Here is a 15,316-nt window from a genome sequence, read left to right as displayed (position 1 = left end):
GAATTAAAATGTTTACTGATTGAGTACTAAGGGAAGCAGTTGTTCTCATTCAATTTAGCATTTCTCTAGATCAGACGAAATGAAATTAGAGATTCCAACACTTCTTTAGTTTAGGTTAGCTATGCCAGCATCTTCGGCTGCCTCTGTGATTTTTTACCCTAAAAGTTTGAGGATAGCCCTTAGCAAAAAAAAAAAAAAAAAAAAAAAAAAAAAAAAAAAAAAAAATCACTCCTCTCTAGATAGTCTGGAAATTATCACAACTTCAACACCTTATCTCCCAAAGAGATGAATCAAGAGCTTTCAGGCAGGTGTGAGAGTCTCCCCTTCCCCGACTTTTAGGGCACGAGCAAATGGAAGATATTCTGCCTCCATGACTCCAGATACATTCTGATTAAGGGACTTCTAGAGCAGGAGCTTTTGCAGGTCTGCTCAAGTAAACAGGTAGAGGTGCTCATGGACAGATAAAGTCTTCAAGTCAAAGTGCTCCCAGTGCCTCTCTTGTAGACAAAAATTAAGTCATGCCCTGATGGGAGGGCAAAAAGTCATTGTGGCTTAATAAAAAAGAAAATGAAGTTTGGATGCAAATAAGGAGTAAAGAAAGTATCCTTAAAAGCAGAAGGGATTTGAGAGCGGTATGTAATCAAAAATGGAAACAGAGTGGAGGTGAAATGATACGAGGAGTATCTGATTTATGCTATGAACTTAAGTTACAGTTCTAGAATAGATGACATTTTAATACAAAAATTGGGTTTTAGACCAAAAGACAGTGTTCTCTCACAGCCATAGCACATGAATCAATTCCTTGTCTCATTCATCATCCTGCAATACTGCAGTGGCAATGACAGCAATAGTTCATACTGAAAAATAGCATCGCAGGAGAATCAACTTTATATTTTACATAAAATGTGATTTAACAGGTGGAAAGAGTAAGAAAACTACTGATCTCTATGCAAGATTCATTGTAAAATATAACTTTGATAGCCAGAAAAATTCTCATTTCAGCTCCCAAGTAAAAGTCACTTTCACAGCAAGTTACTTAAATTATCTGGCTCAGCTGGGATAAGTAGTTATAAGCCATATTGGCAGGTGGGGATCCTTTATCCTCTGGGTCACAGATGTGATTAATCCTTAGGCAAAGATCTTGTGCACAATCCTTATAATATTTAAAGCACTAAATATACCACATTTAGTAATAATAACATTTAAATGCTTTAGTTGGAAGAAGAGTATACACTTCTTTCTATAAATTAGAAACTATTTCTAAATACAGCTAAAAAATGCAAGATATTAATGTACAAGATTCAGATTTAGGAACAAGCACAGGCCACTTCACAATCTAAGAAGTACAGCCTTTGGAAATGAACAGCTTTGGGAAACAAGCTGCCAAGTTTTATGTATTAACAAATTTTTAATGCAATCTACTTGGTAAATATGATTTATAAATACTAAATACTTTATAAAAGTACATGTTGAAATCATAAAACTTTCTAAATGAATTGTCTTTCAAAATATTTTCACTGATCAGGAAAGTATGTAGGCTTTCAATACTTACAATAGAAAAAAAGTATATATTTTCAGACCTATTTGGTTAGCCCTTTAAATTTGATGGACCAAAGAATGGTTCTTAATACAAGATGAATGAGAAGTAAAGTATCTGGGTAACATTCCTTCTTAGCGCCAGCCTCTACTTCAACTTAATCCTTTAAATACCATAGCTCACTGTCTTGAGGTTTAAAAATATTCACCACAGTTTTATTCTGTCCTAGTAGCTTAATGCAAGAGGGTGGCTTAATGCAGAGAGCTGTATTCTTGGTTGTTTTTTTTTTTTTTTAAGTAGTATGAAATTGAACATTTTTTTTTCCCCTGAAAAACAATTAAAAAGAGAATATAAGGGATTATTTCCCCCTTTTCTTAATTGTTAAAATTGAATACATTTTATCTAGAACTGAAATCAGTTTGCTTAAAAACTAAGGCATGTCATTAAAAAAGCTAGTCTTTTGATTCATCTGGGAAGAGAGGTTGTTCAGATGGTCTGAGAAATACCCCTCTTTGGAGATATTTAAAACTCAATTGGATGAGGGCTGGAATGACTTAATTAGCTGGGATGTTAACCTACATTGGAGTATGGGCTGGGTTAGATGACTTGTAGGCCAAGTTGGTTTGTTATTGTATGGCTACGAGAAGGAATAGAAATTTACGAGGAAAAAAACATATAAACAAGATAGTACTTACAACCTCAATTTACAGAAAAGTATATGAGATAGTGGCATATACCTAGTATTTTATGAATTTGATATGTGAATGAGATATCTATGTACAGATCATTGTGATCTTTAGATGTGGAATTACAGTAGATGCAAAACTGGACTCAAAGGTAAGAAAAGCTATTATTAGTATAAAAAGAAACTGAAGACTATGTTAAATACGCTGTGGATCTGTATAATAGTAGTTAATGTAGAAAGCAAGCAGGGACCGTTTATGTCTGTCTGAAAAAATCTATGCGAACCAAAAGAAGTCCACCATATGATCAGAAAAGTGATATCAAATGTTTATAAGAATTTATATCTGCTGGAAGAAGTACCTCTCATCATGCAAAACGGCACGTGTGTTTTGGGGCTGTTCCAAATTTTGGTAAGAACCAGTGTAGGATATGATGGGTTTGTCAGTCTAACATCCTCCTTGCTTGAATATGCACTGTTTTTCACTCTTTTGGCTGAATTTATCAAATCTGCCTTAAATAACATAAATATATAGCACTATGCATATATTATGAGTATGTATCTATATGTAAATATATAAAGAAAAATATATTAAATTCCTAAGTTTCTCAAGAGAAAAGACTTGGAATACTACCTATCAGGTTGATAGCTTCTAATACACTTACTTTGGAGAGAAGTTTGAATAGCTGTTGTGAATTATGAATTTAATTACATATATAAAAAGAAGAGCAGTCAGAAAGATAACAAAGCTGGATGTTACCCTCTTTAACCATGTCCTTCCTTCTGCCATAGAAGTTTATGAAGTAAATCCTTTTCCTCAATCTTAAAGCTGGTTTTCCCTAACACTGTAGTTTCCACTTACTGAAAGATGAAGGATGGGAATTTGCAGAATTGTTAAGCTTCAGAATTACAGTGTAAAGTGAGGAGATGATGTAAATTTTTTAATCCATGCTCTTTTATACTTGGAAAAATTAGGCCATATGTGTCTCAAATTGTTCTTTTTATGCTAGCAAATTTGTTTGACCTTTAATCTTTCCATACGTGCCCTTCTGATCTGAAACATATGGAAAATAGCATTTTTTAGCTCAAAGAATTTTGAAGGAAATTATTATTTGAGAAGCATTCAAAAATGACAGAAAAAAAAAGTATCATACGTGAGCCTCTGGAAAAAGCTGCATACTTTTTGTAACAAGAATAATGAAGAAGAAAAGGAGTTATACAAGTGGAGCTCACAATTAATGAGCACTATTCTGTTACATGGAAGAATAATAGCAATTCATGTAATTAGAGACTAAAAGTATACATGCAAAAAGGAGAGCAAATTAAAGATGTACAGATGCAATTATGTTTTCCAACTGTTTGCACAGTATTTTTTTAAATAACACTTACATGGACACATGCAGAAGAGAAAATATCACCATCCCAAGACTAAAGTCCTGCATAGTACACAAGGAATGGAAGAAAATTTCAGTGTAGCAGATTTGTGAATGAATAAACTTCTCCTTCAGTAAGTTGAGAACTGTCCTTGTAATATACGTCCTCTACAAAATCTGAACAGTAAAACAAAAAGTTGCTGAATTGAAACTATAAAAAGAAAGTAGAGTGACACAAAATATGATCTCATCAATGCTCAGTTTTGAATGGTAGAATCATAGTAACTCATTTTACTTCTTTTGAATAACAATGACAGTTTAATATTAAAACCATGCAGCAATGGGAGGCACAATCAGCTGTTTTTGCATAGAATTTGTAATTAAAATGCTAATACTTTATTCCTATTCCTAGGATTTCCATGAGAAAAGAAAATGACAAAAGTGGTTTCTACTGACCGTGGAAGAAGAGTTAATGCTCCAAAAATAAACCTTTCTGATTCAGTTTTTACTGAGCACTGGAATAGTCTCCCCAGAGTTATGGTCATGGTACCAAGTCTGTTGAAACTCAAGAAGCACTTGGACAAAAATAGACAGTTTCATTCTTATGTAGTCCTAGGTGGAGCCAAGAGTTGGACATGATGGTCCTTGTCCCTTCAAACTCTAGACATTCTACAGTACTTAAGACATATATTCCAATTTTTTTTAACTTGCTTATGATTTAATTTTTCAGGGCAAGAGAGAGACATCTATATGAACATATAAGTGCATCTTTCTCTTATTAGTTTAGTTGTCAGCAATGAATACAAAACACCATTAAACTTCTTGGTTAGATTGATTTGACCTTGGAAATCTTTTACAACCTAAATGTTTCTATGTACTCATATTATGTCTTTATAATTCTAATTCTGTTCTCATCTTCATTCAATTCAGAATGGCTTAAATGACTTTGATGTGTGACAATTGCAGAGATATGTACCATCATCAAAAACTCTACCAAGGAATTTACGTAAAGGCAAATAAGAACGCAAAGAGAAGTTAATGCTTTTCATAGCTTTTCTATTTATATCTTTATTTTATCTTTATTTTACTTGAATATTTAACAACAGTAGAAAATAACCACATGATTTTTTGACTCTTCACAGTTTTGTTAGTGTGCATCCATTGATAGAACAGAATTCATAACTTACCATCATCTAGAATCGATTATATAATGTCAAACAGTAAACTACACAATATAAAAAAGTCAGTAAGTGCACTTACTAGCAACGACAATACATGTTCTTTGTCACTGAATGCACAATGTCAATATAGAATAAAGATACAGGAAATTTTGAACTTCTGTTGGTGAAGAAGGATCCAAGTTCCATCTTGAAACTTAAGGAATTTTGAGACTGATGAGGAAAAGAATCTATCATTCTCCAGATGCCACAGCATGTGCTTGGAAGATGTTATGATTCCTGAAAACCTAGGTTTTTGTTGTAGCCCCTTTCTGTACCTCTAAACACTAATTTACACAAGATTAACACTTAATACAACGCTTCCTACAATTGTTGGTGTAGCTTTCCTGCTAATTTTACATGATTGGTAAAATTAGACATCAAACTCATAATAGTGTACAGCATCGTGTGGATAATCCTCAGCTTGTATCCCTGATTACTGTGTCTAATACATGAGAACGGAGTGTAGCAATCTTATGATAAAAACTAGCATCCTAGTCATAGATCTATTTCTAGATTCCTAAGCTTTTTATACCTGTAGAAACTAAGAGTGCTACACTACACTTTTTCTGGGATTTTTTTTCTTCCTTGTAACAAGTTTCCAGAGTATTTCATTTCAAATATCGCAGCTTAAAGAGAATTAAAGAATATAAATGGTACTTTAAGTCAGAGCAACAACAGCAAAGATCTGTTATTATGAATATTGTCCTGTAAATTCACTGAGTAGCTCAACAGTGCAAGAATACAGTTTTCTTAAAAATGAAATAAAATAAGAACAGTAAAAGTAAATAAGTGAGGTGAAAAGACAGGTGTTGTTCTTCCATTTTTTTATTCTATGAAATATGATCTTTGACAGCTTATAAAGTGCTTCTTTAAATAAAAATAAAAAATGAAAAAAAATACCTCATCCCAACATAAATTCATTTATTTTAATAGAGAAGGATTTATCCAGTCAAAAATATGCCTAGACCAGCTCTCACAAAATCTTTTGATTACAGTCTATGGCTTTACCATAAATGTATGCCATATAATACTTTGCATGAGAATGCCAGATTTCATACTCTGACATTTATTTAAAAAGCCACAAGTCTTTGGACTCAAAATATGCATAATGGTTTGAGGATTCAGTTCCGAGAGAAAGATGAAAGGCAAGAGGAAGTCTAACTGGTCAATCCTGTAACAGAAATGTACTCAAACTGAAGAATATAACAAGGTGGGAAACAAGAGCCCATTTGAACAACCCAGCAATTCCAAAGAATACAAATCTACTCATTATAGTAACTCTCTGTTTCTACTTGGCAACTGCCTTAAAACATCAACTAATAGAGTGAAAGTATAGCTTTTTAAAATAACTTAAATTTCTGGTCACATAATGTATGAAACAAGCATTTAATAACTTAAGAAGGCTCAGATTCTTAAATATTGAAATTTTATAACTGCTGAACTTTTCTTTCTAAAGGAAGTACTGAATGTTGACCACTTGAATATTACAGAGGATTTTGATTTAGATCCAAACTAATATACTTTTGAAAGTGGAACATGTAGATAGTCACGTACCTGAAAGTAGATTTAGACTATCACACAGACATCTTGAACACATTTTCATTTTATAAAGGAGGGAATTCATCAAAATGCAGAACAATATATCTTCTGTGATGAAAGCACTACTGGAAATCTTCCAAGTGAGAAAGTAAATATTTTTTATCAAAGAGTAACATTTTCAAAATGACTTCCAAGCTTGAATCAATGTCATGGTTTTATGTTTTTTGGTTTTCAGTATTCCGCATCATAACATCATGTAGTGCACTGGGAGTTAAAGTGTTAATGCTCCAATTCTGGATACCTGTTCCCCTATACATTTATGGAAGTCATGAGATCTGGCCCTTCTGGGTGGGGCAGTCTCTTACTGCCTTGCAGTGGGTGCTGGAGGGTGCTTTCCTAGCTGTACCAAGCTTTTCAGGTTTGACTCGATCTCAGGAACTCTCTCTCTCTCCTATCTTATTTGATTTATTAGTCTCAGTTTCAAATCAATTGTATCGTATTGTGTTATCTTGCATTCTGGTATCGTACTTAGCAAAATAAGTTTTCCTCCATAGATCATGGCCACTCTTTTTTTCTTCCTTCCTTGAACCCAGCTCCCATCTCCCTATCCCGTTTCCTTTTCCCTTCCCATTTTATGGGGCGGCAGGGAGAGGGCAGGGGGAAGGTAGCCGCCTACTGCCCCCCTGTCACAGGCATAGATTGATCTAGTTAACTCCATGACAATCAAGTAAATCACTTCAGTGACTTTTAGGCATCTGAGTGTTTTGTAGTTCTTGAAATTTTGTTTCAGGCTCAGATGAAATTTATAAACAGCATTAGAAGTACTGTTTACGTAGATTTAAATACTCAAGACTCAAACATCTAGGTTTGAGCTAGTCACCCCAGTTTCCCTTAAAGTCAGAGGAGAGATCAAATGACAATGTTAGAATCATAGAATAGAATAGAGTCATAGAATCATTTCAGTTGGAAAAGAGTTTCAAGTCCATCAAGTCCAATAACTAGCCTGACCTACTGAGTACCATATGCCCCTTAGTGTCACACCATACATCTCTTATATACCTCAGGGATGAAGACTCAATTGCTTCCCTTGACGTTTCAGTCCAATACTTGGCTACCCTCTCCATGAAGAAATTCTTCTTAATATCCAATCTAAACCTACCCTAGCACAACAAACTTTTATCTTGTTCTTATCACTTGTCACCTGACAATGTAGAGTGGGAAAAGGAATTGAACAATACTAAATACACTGAAGTCTAAGGTATTTGTTTTTGTGTTTCAATTTGACTTCTGTATTTGATTAGGACCTTTTGAAGTCATTTGAAAAAGTATTTTAAAATTCTCAAATGAAATGTGATGAATGAATGAAGAACATTTTCATATCAAGTGTGATTTCAAGCATCAATACAAATTGATTAAATCAAATCAAATACTACTAATTGTCATTGCTGGGCTATTTATTATTTACCAAGGCAGCTGAATAATCCTGTATCTTTCAATTCGTCTCTGATCTGGATTCTGTGCCCAGGGTTGGAGCTCAGAGCACAAGAAGGATGTGGAGCCCTTAGAGCGGGTCCAGAGGAGGGCCACTAAGATGAGCAGAGGGCTAGAGTACCTCTCCTGTGAGGAAAGGTTGAGGAAGCTGGGCTTGTTTAGCCTGGAGAAGAGAAGGCTCCATGTAGACCTCATTGTAGCCTTCCAATATTTGAAAGGAATGTTTAAGCAGGAGGGAGAATGACTCTTTACAAGGGTAGATAGTGATAGGACAAGGGGGAATGGTTTCAAACTAAGACAGGGGAGGTTTAGGTTAGATATTAGGAAGAAGTTTTTCACTCAGAGAGCGGTGACGCACTGGAACAGGTTGCCCAAGGAGGTTGTGGATGCTCCCATCCCTGGAGGCATTCAAGGCCAGGCTGGATGTGACTCTGGGCAGCCTAATCTAGTGGTTGGCTACCCTGCAAGCAGCAGAGGTGTTGAAACTAGATGATCTTTGAGGTCCTTTTCAACTCAGGCCATTCAATGATTCTATGATTGATTGTATGATTCTATGATTCTATGATTCTTATTTGGTAAAAGGCACTATGTGTCAAAGGAAAAACAAACAACACTTTGACATGAGGAAACATGCCTTTCACCATAGAGTTAACTTCCAGCATAACTTTAAAGGCAATCGGAAAAAAAAAAAAAAAAGAAAAAAGATGAACCAGTCAAAAAGTAATATTCCCAATAGAAATTTTGTAATAAATGCCATCTCTTTCTATATGAAGAGGGCTATATTCTATTCTTCATTCAAGCCAGGGCATCACAGCAGGAATAGCACATGGAGCTGCAATAATGTTTTTCTGCACATATGGAACTAACAAATTAGGCCAACTTTTTTTGTAAAACATGATGGAATCACTTCTCCTTCAATCTAGTAGTCATTTTCCCCAGCAGCAAGCATTAATGACTTCCCTGACTAATGAAAATTAATTGCTAGCCCGCCTTGACAATTACATTGTGATCGATCAAGTTTAAAGGAGCTGCAGGGGTCATTTGCTCTAATTCTAATGCAATCCATTAAATCTGCAGCAGAAGATAACCTTTAGCTTAGTTGCATATTAGGGAATACTAATGGCAACTTGAGATGTCACTGTTTATACAAGAAGAGATACATCATAGTGTCTATTTCTCTTCACACTATAGAGGTGTTGCTGTTTCTTAGCTAATATGCAAATTCCCCTTGACATCGGAGCACCGTCTCTCTGTAATCTTATCAAAGTACTATGAAGACAGAGTTATACAAATCCAATGAGCGTGCTGAGAGTGCTCATCCTGGCTATTATACAAAACTCAGTTGTAAAATGAGATCACGTTTTCCAAGTCTAAATGGAATGTACTGACAGAAAAAAAAAAAAAAAAGGAAAAAAATTTAACCACACATTGTATCTTATTGGTCCTGCAGAAGCCATCAGCTGTGCAGTACTCTTGAATGTCATGTGCTGACATTTATGCAAAAGGCAGTTGTAAAACAAGGTTCAGATTTGTGAAGTTATTGGACTCATAATATTACACTCATTGGGCTCATAGTGAACCAGCAATGTAATTATCCCTAAAATGACATAATTGCAGTGGATATTTTTAATTTATTCTTGCAGGCACATTATGCAAAAATTTACAGCACATACATGCTGAATTATATTTGTTTGATTTTTTCAATAGAAATTAAGATCAAATCACACTGTATCTAAAAACAACAACAAAAAAGGTAAACAAATAAACAAGGACCTTCAAATTGAGGCTTCACAGATTTCTCAGCTGAGCTGATCTACCCTATACACTGCTGACTGGGGGGAAGTTGGTTTTCATGAGATGAGAAAATGGTGCCTGAAGTAGTGAATAAAATAAATAATTTTAATGTAATTCTGACCTGCTCTTTTGTATATTCTATTTCATAGACTATGTAGGCAGGCAAGGAAAATTTAAAACAAGCATGTCCTGATGTATATCACTAACATATATGGCAATAACATTACAATGATAATTGCAGAGATTTTCTAAAGTAAATTTTGCATATCTTTACTAGAAATTAGCTCAGGAATATGCTAAGAAAAAAAAAAAGATGGATTGAATATAAGTAGCATTGTAAAAACAAAAAAAAATTTGAGCAAATGCTTCAACTTTGAATGGTAAATAAAGAAATCAATTATTTCTATATACTCTTAAGAATCTGTACTTTCTTCTAGAAAGTCTGAATAATAAATTATAAATCTGTATGAAATATCAGTTTGTAGAAGAAAGAAAACTCTTGTTTCCCCCCAAATATTGTAGTACTTTGGCTAGATTTTTAAAGAAGTTATATTTTTTTGTTTGTTTGTTTTTGGTATGAGACAGATGCTCAGTCAATAAAAGCCAGAAAAAAAAAAATAAAAAATATTTGAACATGTTTTTATATTGTTGTAAAAAGAAACTCCAAGAGGTAGATTACCAACCAGCCTGAGTAATACCTATAGCTCAAAAAGAACAAAGATGTAGCTATACACAGCTGAGGTTAACTTCTGTGAATCACACTCAGAGATAGTAGTATGTAAGAAATATAATTTTGAGGGAAAAAAAAAAAAAGTATTTAAGTCCTTTTTCCATACTACAAGAGGAGTTACTTAATTTTAGATTTACTTCCATTGTGGTCAGATTTTGCTTTCAGACTAGAACACTGGCAAGAATTTCACTAAAATAATTTATGAGTAATTTATTGTAAATTTATAGAGGCAAAGGTATAACCAAGATCAGATGAAAATCTGTGGAAATTTGAACAAAAAACGTAGAGATATGAATTCCTTCAGACTACACTCTTAGATAGGGGACAGAGAAAAGCCACACAAGTACCTACTACTGCAGGACCATATAATATGCACTGGTATTTTTGCTCCAACATAACGCTCTTGGAGTGCTAGTTTTTTGAGAAAATATTAATGTCATTGTTGTGTTTTATTTGTTTGTTTGCTTTGTTTTTAGAATTTTACCATTAGAAAATATCTGTACTGCATCTTAGCCTTAAATGCATGAGATATTTCTTATTCTATCCAGAAATGCCACACAGTGATACTGAAGCTGTTATAGAAAGCATGTTCCATATAAATTGTTCATATTTCAACTACAATGCATTAGTCAAAATTTGCTGGAGTCAATGAAATGAATTTATTGGCCTTACTGGTTTTTATCAAGATCACTGCATGAATAGAAACTTAAGTATTTTATATACCTAGTTTTTGTGAAAGAATTTCAACTGATGTTAATGGCTTTCATATTCTTCTACACATTAAGGATGTGTTTATACACTGTGTTGAATCAAGGCTTTCATGTCTGCTCCTCAGACAAAACTTCTGCCCTTTAACTAAATCTCAGCTGAGGAATACTTATGGATACTGACATTTTCAAATAGCCAGAATTTAAAAATGGAACTTCTGAATAATTATGGTTCCGAGGCATTTTAGAAACTATGGTATGTAAAGTAAAATGTTTCATCTCATTGAGTAAAGGTAAAAAATCACACCATTATCGACAGTGACAGGGCTAATGTAGGGGAAAAAAAAAAAAAAAAAAGTATTGCAACAGGTTATTACATTATTAATGGACACATTCTACTCTCAGGTTTGTGGTTTGATGCAGTCTGGGCAAAATGTCAAACTGTATCAATATTAACAGCTTCTGACAAGCTCAAGGAAAAGGAAAAAAAAATCTGAATGAACAACCTACTCTGTAAATAAAGAGATATTGTATCCTTTTAAAGCCAGACAGAATTTAATTAAGGAAATTAACACAGATTTTTTAGACATAGCAATTTTCTGAACCTCATACTTCATCGTCATGAAAAAAGTTACATTCCTTTGCAACACGAAACAGTAAGTGCCTACTCACTGATCTGAAATTAGTGATATCATCTACAGAAAAATGGAGAGGAATGATGATGAATCAACATAACTTCAATCATGAATTTTCCTTTCTCTATTCACCCATTATTTGATTAAATGTCATAAGCATTAGAGTTGAGAAACCTGAGAAGAACAGAAAATCAATATTGTTGAAATCTTAGAAATACTGAGTATTCAAATGGTTTATAATTCAAAAATTGTAAACTGGGTTTCATGGAGAAATATGCATTTATGCAGTCTAAGCCATCAAATTTGTTAGGCTGTGTTTCTTTCTCAGTTACTGCATTTTGCCCTGTTTCTTGTGTAATAACTCCTGGACTAGAAATACCATTTGTATCTCATATCAGTTAATATGCTTTTAGTATTAAATAGGGATGAAATGTTGAATGTAAGGTTGGACAATGGAACTTCACAACATTATTGCTACATAGACTAACTATATCACAAGGTTTGACTGCAAGGGGAGCTTAAACATCTCGGTCATATGTGGAGATATCTAAGAGAGACACCACGTGTCTAAATCTGGAACCAAATTCCACCATAAATGATTCAACACACAGTTTATAGTTTTGTCTCAGTACAATGAACAAAGTTAATATTTTATAGGTAGTTTTTCCAGGTAGTGTTCTAACTCATACAGATGTGGAAATAACCTCACGTTGAGATAATCTCATCACTTTTTGTGCTGTGAATCTGACACTATTCTCTGCTTCTAATTAATCTTATTCCATCAGCTGCTTTCAACAGCTGGAAAGCATTATCATTCTGAGGTCTGAAGCAGTAATACTTCAGTAATCTGCTAATATCAGATCTTTGCAGCTGGTAGCCAGTGAGGACATGTATCACCTACACTTCAGCTTTCCATTAAGAGCCATGCAGTCTTTACAAGGGAGTATCTCCCTTTCTCCTTAAGAGTGCTATATAGGAAGACCGTGTTCCACACTTCAAAGACTACTTCTCACTATAAAACAGAAAAGGAGTATTATTGGACCGGTGAATAACTTTTATTCCTTCTAAGTTCATCTACAACTAATTTCAGTTTCTGCAGATCATCTTCTCATCACAGTCCAATATAAACATTTAAGAACAATAGGAACTTTGGATCTGCAATGGCATTTCCATATAAATACACTAGTTGAGGATGATATTTTCAACACTGAATGTTTGTTTGATAATATCTTAAATGTGTTATTGATCCTGAAGCTTTAATGTAGAACATTTGTTAGCTTTATGCTCTTTCTTTCACTCCACTGTTTACAGAAATCTGTTATGGAAATTCCTTATTATAGCAAGCTTATCATAGTTATTTACTTGTAGTCTAATGATTCAAGAGTGTGAGCAAGTCCTGCAGAATATACTAACCATCCTTCATTTGCTTTGATTGTTAACTGCCTTTATCACATTGTTGGATCTGAGCACAAACATGCAGCTGTTCTTGAGCTTTTTTATGCTTTGCACCACCATATTTACAACAGCTGTAAAATGCTATGAATCAGCTGAGGCTTGGGCCAGCATGCTGTAAAGAAGTAGATCCCAAAATAATTTTTCATGATTTTTTTTCTTACTTGGTGATTGTATTGCTATCTTATAAATTATATTTGTCTAGTATCAAAATTATAAATCATTACTAGGACTTATGACAACAAAAGCTTTAACATCTACATTAATTTTGGCTAAATTCTGAAAAAAAGATCCTTAACATTTCTTTCCAATGTTTTGCTGAATTTGTAGTCTCAATCATCAGTTCCAACTGTGGGCAGCCAGAAACACTGCCATGACTACATGATTTTTAACAAAACAAGACGAGGAAGAATATCATTTGTTCTTGTCATGTTAATCTAAGGACAAATTCATTTATGATGATTTAAAAAATTCACTGATATATCTTTCTCTGATCCTCCCCTATGCATAACTGAGACAGAAGATGTAGAGCAAAATATTTTCTTAAGCTGATTACCAGTTAACAACTCATATTAATTCTACTCTTGAGTCAGTGTATGAAATAGATTGCAGTAAAGTAACACAGTTTGGAATCTTAGTTCTCTAGTTACATTTTTGCACATCTTTAATCCTATCTGAACTCAAAATTCTGCAACTAAATTGATAGTTAACAAAATTCAACCAGGCCTGGGACAGCGCTGATGGCACCATTTTTATTTATGTGTTTCAATAACATTTGTTTCTACTCTTTGCTATGACTTCCATTTTCAAGAAAAAGAAGCATGAGATTCAGTTTCTACAATGTTGAATTTTTTGATCTCTGAGATGAACCACTAAGTGGGGATATGGGATGGCGAGAGTAAATCTCCTCTCTGATTTGTCAAGTCTCACATTAGGGCATACACCTTATTCTCTGTTCTATTTCCTATGAATAATTCATTTTATGAAAAAAATACAGTGACTCAGTTTTTTTAATATAACTAGACAGAATTTTAATTACAACACTGGAATACATAAACGTATTTAAAGAATCATCACTCTAAAATTCTGTAAAGCTATTATCAATACAAAATATTTTTGAGAATATTTCACCTTAAAAATTAGATTTCTAACTAGAGTTTTTCTAAGTAGTTCAGCATTTTTCTCCAATGCTGACTTTGATAACTGGCTTACAAATCTTTTCTTCTCTTTCATAAATTGCCATAGATTAATTAAAATAATGACAGCCAGATTCTTTCTCTTTACTGTACTGTGAATAACCAAAATTCACATGAAGTTAGGAAATATTTACTCATGCAAATGAATTGGACTACATCTCAAGAAACATAGAATAATTATGGACTCCAATAGAACATTTTAAAGCTATGTCCATCTGTTCAGAATATCTTATATTTTATGTTCTAGAGCAAGATTCTCGTATCCATGAAAGGAAAAGATCTTGTTAGGCATTAAGAGGTTAGCAGTCTGCTGTGAAAAAAAAACAAACAGGATGTCACTGTCTTCAATAATGATCTTAAATATCACAGCGTATTTGAAAAGTGCTTTGCCAAATAAAAGGATTGTTTTCTAAATCATGGCAACTACCAAGAGAAGAGTTCAGTATCTAGAAATCCACTGAAACATAAGCTTTCATTAATGCAAATTAAATTTATATAAATGGAAGAGTGGTCTAACTGTCTCATTTTACAATTTTCCCAAGTGATTTATTTGCTATAAATGCAACTACTGATAAGCTATGATAAAAGGTACCCTTGAGAAAATTAGTAGGGATAGTCCTAGTGATACACGTCTTTCATCTTTCTTCATATACTAACACACTTTTTTCTTGTATTTAATAAATCAAATAAAATGAGAGAGAGAGTGTCCAAAACTGAAGACGTTACTCTAATGCTGAAGGTGAGACGGCTAGGGAGCATACACCACAGAGACCAGCAGTAAAAGAAGGGGCAGTGTCGTGACATGCAAGCAGTTTTATCTTTCCCTCTAAAGGAAAAATGGAAACAAAACAGTGAAAGTCTTCTGGGATTTGTAGTTCTTCTCTTCTGAAAACCAGGCACCTGTAAATATCAACAGTCCACAGAACTGGAGCGTTAACTCTAACTTCCAGTGCACTACTT

The sequence above is a fragment of the Meleagris gallopavo genome, chromosome 1 (genome assembly GCF_905368555.1).
Source record: "Meleagris gallopavo chromosome 1, MGAL_WU_HG_1.1, whole genome shotgun sequence".
Taxonomy (NCBI): Eukaryota; Metazoa; Chordata; class Aves; order Galliformes; family Phasianidae; genus Meleagris; species Meleagris gallopavo.
This window is presented reverse-complemented; position numbering follows the sequence as displayed.